Source organism: Echinops telfairi, unplaced genomic scaffold (assembly GCF_000313985.2).
Source record: "Echinops telfairi isolate 266 unplaced genomic scaffold, ASM31398v2 ScPeMD7_7457;HRSCAF=8495, whole genome shotgun sequence".
NCBI lineage: Eukaryota > Metazoa > Chordata > Mammalia > Afrosoricida > Tenrecidae > Echinops > Echinops telfairi.
The window spans coordinates 44,909,639-44,915,413 of NW_022111357.1; the positions used below are offsets into that span (position 1 = coordinate 44,909,639).

At 58.4% G+C, this 5,775-nt stretch overlaps 1 protein-coding gene across 1 annotated transcript in view; it reads left to right on the plus strand.

Annotated features, from left to right (window-relative positions):
- The first annotated feature begins 2,600 nt into the window (after nt 1-2,600).
- MEF2B (myocyte enhancer factor 2B) overlaps nt 2,601-5,775 on the plus strand; it is a 19,104-nt gene continuing 15,929 nt past the window's right edge. The window contains exon 1 of the mRNA XM_004705242.2: nt 2,601-2,673. The gene's annotated coding sequence lies outside the window, so the exon portion shown is untranslated. The remainder of the gene's footprint in view (nt 2,674-5,775) is intronic.

The window sequence follows — 5,775 nt, forward strand, 5'->3', positions numbered from 1 at the left end:
CCTCCTGCAAGGATTTGAGAGTGGGTGTCTGTGCACTGCCCAGCTAACTGGGCTTGCCCTGACGCTGTCCCAGCGGTGGATGGGGTCCATGGGCCATCAGGAAAGGAGGGTGGGAGTCTAGCGCCCACAAGGGTAGAGGTGACAATTTCAGCTTTGATAGTGGGCCACCCCTCCAGACTCCTCCAATTCCTTGCGATGGAGAGAACTCCATCCAGGGTGGCAACCTGCAGAACAAACCTCAGCCTCCAGCAGGCTGGCTGCAGCTCCCGGCCCCAATCTGGCCCTGTCCTAGTCCTGATTCGTTTCTGCTGGCTTGGTGGGGAAAACAAAAGGTTGGCTGTTCTAACCAGCCCAGCAGAGCCACAGAAAATCCTCCCTGTGAAGTGTCGATATAGGCGGGGCTCTTCACGGATGCTGCTCTGGCCCTGGCTGGTTTTGTTTAGAGCACCCTGAGAGGGTCCTGCACACTCAGAACCCCATTTCTTGTCTGTTCCTGGCCCCCGTGAGGCCTCGGGATCCCATGCTTGGCTCCCACACTCAGACCCAACCTTCTCTGTGGGTGAAATGTCCCAGGCCTTCAAGAAGTGGCTTGAGAAGACCCTTTGAGACTTGGCCCCAAGGAGTTCTAGGGCTGGAGGAGACAGATCTCCCCTGGGCCAGCGCTGGGTCCCAAGCAAGAGGGGATTAGGAAGGCTTTTTGGAGGAGGGGGCATTGGAGGGAGGTAGGAGACGGGTTGCATCTTAAGGTGGGGGTGCATCTTAAGGAAACCACGAGCCCCCTCCCCGGGGGAGGTAGTGACTAAGGTTTCAGAGGTTGATCTGAAGTCGCACAGGAAGAGGGTGTTGGGGCTGGGGCTGGAATCAGGTTCCGGAGCCCAGGCCCTCACCCATAGTCCTTGTCGTAGATGGCCCTGGGAGTGGGTCTTGAAGAAACAGGAAAGGGGCTTCTCCCCAGGGGGCATCCATCCCGCTTGCCCTTCCCCAGCCCCTCCAGTCTCCAGAAACTGAGACACCAGCCCCCCCCCCCCATCTGAGAAGACAGATCCAAGAGTCGCCTGCCTCACGCCAACGGGTGTTGGTGGTGGGCGATGGTCACATAGGGCAATAGGGCAGGGACAAAAGCAAGATGGAGGGATCCGTGGGAAGAGAGGGGGCAGGGTGTAGCTTCACTGTGAAGTCCTCTCCACCCTGTACCCCCACCCCCCCAGCTGCTCCCAGGGCTGCTCTATGGACGCCCTCACGTAACCAGAGCCTGCCTGTTGCATCAGAGACGGGCAGGCGGCCGTGAGTAAACAGAGCGGCCCTCGGGGGGCCCAGAGCTCCCCAGCCACCTTGGAGCTCACCGAGCCTTGTTCCGACCTGCGACCTGCGTGTCTCCAGCCCTGAGGGCTGCGGGTGGGGAGGCAGGACCCCAGGTGCCCCACTCATGCCACAGAATGAGCTCCAGTTTGGGCTCAAACCAGTGGTCTGCTCTGCCCATGTCCTAGAGAGGGAGCCTCAGAGAAAAATGAGCCTCCCGGGTGCCTCCGCCTCTGATCCCTACCTCAGTAAGCCCCCCACATGCTGCCACCTCTTGCTCTTCCAGGAGTCCAGCTGCCTTCTGTTTTTGCCCAAGGAGAGAGTCATCAGGCCTGCCTGCCCCCAATGTGCCCCCTCCTCACCAGCTCCCAGCCCTTTCGCCCTCTTAGAAAATGCTTCTCCCAAGGGCAAAACTCCTACACACACTTCAAGACCCGCTATGGATACCTCTTCTGGGATGCCCTCCTTGACTTCTCCAACACAATGCTTGTTCCCAAAACTTGGGTCTCCCAATCACTCATCTCTCCCTTTGACCCCACAGGACTGGGGGTGTTTGTGGTTGGTGCTCCATCAGCCCTGGGCTGGGGCTGGTCCAAGAGAGCCGGCAACATTCAAGCGCCTATTTATCTCCATCCTGTGTTCTTCCCACAGGGATTCTCAGGGACCCCAGGCTCACTGTGGACTTAGTGATGCTGATCAGGTCAGGGGCCAGTCTGGGAAGGCCCTCTAACCTGACTTTTGACGTGGAGAGGCCAGCTGTGTAAAGCCCAGAACAGACCCGGGGTTTGGATGGTGAGAGGTGGGCAGTGGGCCTGGGCAGATTTCCACAAGCACCTGTTGCCCCAGGATAGAGTTGAGAGCTGGCGCAGTGCAGTGCGAGGCTTGGCCTTGACTGGGAGCCCTCAAACTTCCAAATCAGAATTAAATTTTTCAGGATTGGAGTCAGTGGTGAGTTATGGTCAGGGTCACAGTAGGGTCGGAGGCTCCCAGGGATGGCTGGGGTAAGCCTGGCCTGGTCTGACCCAGCCGCTTCCTCCACGCCCCCACGCCCCCCACCTCCCGCCCCTATTCGCTGTCCACCCCTGCCCCTCCATCACCATCCGTGACCCCAGTCCGGACTGCCTTCTTTGCGCTCTGGGGCGTGGCCACGCCCCAGCGCCCAGCTCTCACCGCCCGCGGGAACGCCCCCTATGCAAATAGGACCGTCCACCCAATCAACGTTCGGGGGCAGGGCCGAGAACGCCAGCGCCTCCTGCTAGGAGCGCACCTGGGGTCTTGTGCCCCGACAGCAGAGGACGCGCAGTGCCATCGGTCCGGTCTGGCCGCGCCGGGCGGAGCAAGTGCGGGCGTCTTCGGAACTGCAGCCAGGTTGGGGTGAGTTTGGAGGCCCGCGTGTCCCGTCCCGCGTCCAAAGCTGTCTGCTCTCCAGCGTGACCCTCTTAGGATGTGAGTGTCAGAGGGTGGGCGCGGCCGAAGGCTGTGAACCCCAGGACGTGAGTCCGCCGGGGTGTGTGTCAGATGAATGTGTGAGTCCAGGGGTCAAGGGACCCAGATGCAGAGTCCCAGGCTGTGGGAGTACCAGAGGGTGTGTCAGGAGGGTGTATTCTCAGGGAGCGTGTCCAGAGCTGTGACCCCATTCCCAGCCTGCCACAGGGCACCCCAATGCTGGAAGTGCCTCTCTGGGGGGGGGGTGTCCCCGTCTTTGATGTCAATCCGGGGCTACTGATGAGGACTGTGGATGGAGGGTCTTGACAGTGTGGGGGAGCACTGGGGGCACCTGCAAACCATCCTGAATTGAATGTCCCACCTCCCCGGGCACACCCCTTGCACACCCATAATGCCCCTTTGCACAATCCTGAGTCTCTTTATTGTGCGCGTGGCCGCTGGTGTCATGTCTCAAGTCCAGACCTGTGTGTGTCCTAGCTGTCCCACTATGCCAGTGGCCTCAGTGAACCCCTGACCCCGAGGGTGCCCAGCCAGTGGTCAGTGAGCACCTGAATCAGAGTACACAGGCCCTCATCAGTGTCCCTGTCATTAGTCACAGCCCTTATGTCAGCACGCACTCACGGTGGCATGACTTAACCAGTCAAAGCCACCTCCTGTCTCCCTCAGGGGTCCAGGGTCTGGACGACCCCCAGCCAAGAACCAGGAGAAATGAGTTTTGGGGCCCATCCCTGCCACCAGGCCTGCCTGAGACCCTGCCCCCAGAAGGTCAAGCACCCTGGATTCCTCATATCCGGGAGGAGGACATGGGGACGCTCAGCCTCTGGGGATGAGGGAAATTAGCTTTTAAACGGACCCTGATAGGGGAAGATCAGTCTGCAGGGTTTGATGCCAGAGGCACAACTGGACTTCCAGGGACAAGTGGCCTTGCTCCTCCCACCCCCTCCTCCTATCTTCTCTGAGGAGAAGGTGCACTCTAGGCCTCCGGGGCTCCACATACAGGGTGGCAGGGGCTCACGTGCCAAATCTGGGAGCTGTTTATATTGACGGGGGCCCCCACTCTGCAGAAGAGAAGACTGAGGCAGAGTGAGGACACCCCCAGATGCCTTGGAAAAAGCTCAGGGCTCAAAGAGAGTAGCAGGGGGGTCCTAGATGGGAGGCCCCGACTTGCTTCCTGTGTGACCTTGGGTAGGCTGCTGCCCTTCTCTGATCCTTGAGGCCTGAGCGAGTCAAGGCACACCTCCCTGCTCCAACTACTGATTCATTTGGCTAAATCACACCTGGAAAATTACGAGGAGAGTGGACATTAGCACCCACTCAGTCTTGAGGCACCCTGGGGTAGAGTCTGAAAGCCTGGCCTTCTGGAAGGTTAGAAGCACTACATGCCAGGAAGGAGATGTTCGCTTTTCTGCGAGGTTTCTTGGATTCTTGGGCCGGTGCTCAGCCCGACTCCAGGCCTTGAAAGCCCCCTCGGAATGGGCACAGTGACTGTGTCTTGTTTCCCAGGTTCCCTAAGAGCCACTGGGCCCATGTCATTGCGGTGTGTGTAGCTACGTCTCCCATCAGCTCAGGAATGAGAGTCTTGGACCCTATAATACCCGGGGCGCTGGCCAGCTGGTGGGTTTTCAGAACTGAGGGAGGCTCAGGCCTGAGTGTGGAATTGGGGGGCCTCACCATGCGGCCCTGGGAAGAACCGTACTTCCTCCTTGTACAATGGGGGTGATTTAAAAGCATCGCAGGGTGACTGTCTCTGCTTCATTGAGCGGTAAGACAGCAGGCTCTCAGAAGCGGCAAATGGCTGAGCTGAGAGGCCCTGGACCCCACCTCTTCCCACCATCCACCCAGGGCCCAGTAGGTCACAGGCCCCATTATGGTACTCCAGGTCCTGCCCAAAGTTGAGGCAGGACCCCGCCAAAGGGAGTAAGTCACGCCTGTGGTCTCAGGTAAGGTGGTGGGGTGAGAATGCTGGGCCCCCAGGGCCCTCTCCTAACATATTCCCGACAGCCAACACTGGAGTTGCTGAAAATCCTGAAGACATGTTTCCCTTGCTCGCGTGCCCGCCATGGCTGCAGCCCCCCCTCATGTGGCCCTGCCACCCTCCTCACACTCCTCACCCCCACCTGGTCCTTTCTCATTGTGTTCCAGCATACACACCTCCCGAGTTCCAAGGAGTACCACCTCCTGGGGTGCTCCCTGGAACCCTTGCAAGCAGAGTCTCCTCCACATCCCCATGTTACCAAGCTTCTCTCCTCCTCGGGGCTTCCGCTCCTCGGGCACCTGGTGTGGCTACTGCTCTACCTGAAGTACCACAAGTGGGTGGCTTCCACGAACAGACATGCATTTTCTCACAGTTCAGTCGGCTTCCTCGTGGCCATCTGGTCCGCTCGACTCCGTTACAACACTGGCCAGAACCACCCTCTGTGGCTTTCTGAGACTGTGAATCTTTATGGGAGCAGGTGGCTGCACCTTTCAGTAAGCTAGAAGTGGGAATCCAGGCCCGGGGCTTGCTCTCCGTCCATCCTGGGGACAGAGCCTCGGCTGGGCTTCCCTCTGGTTCTGTCTGGGCTCCTTGGCGCTCCTCACACGGCATCTATCTTTCCCCATTGTGATTCCTTCTCTCTTCTTACATCCCCCAATCATTCACTTTAAAATACACACTTCCCCACTATGATCTCATTGACATCACAAGGAAAACCTTATTCCTACAGAAGAGCACATCTGCACGTCTGAAAGATCGTCCTGGCAGCAGTTTGTGACGCCCCTGGACAGAGTGTGACGGCCCCTAGGGTTTCCAAGGCTGCAAAAGCGGCCGACCACCACCCCTTTCTCTCGCAGGGCAGAGCAGCTGGGTCGGTTTCAACCACTGACCTTTCTGTTAGCAGCCAGGGGCTTAACCGTTGTGCCACCAGGCTCTTTCTGTGGGTGTAGGATTTACAGCACATATTTTTTTTCTTTTTTAACATTTTATTAGGGGCTCATACAACTGTTATCCCAATCCATACACACATCAATTGTGTAAAGCGCATTTGTACA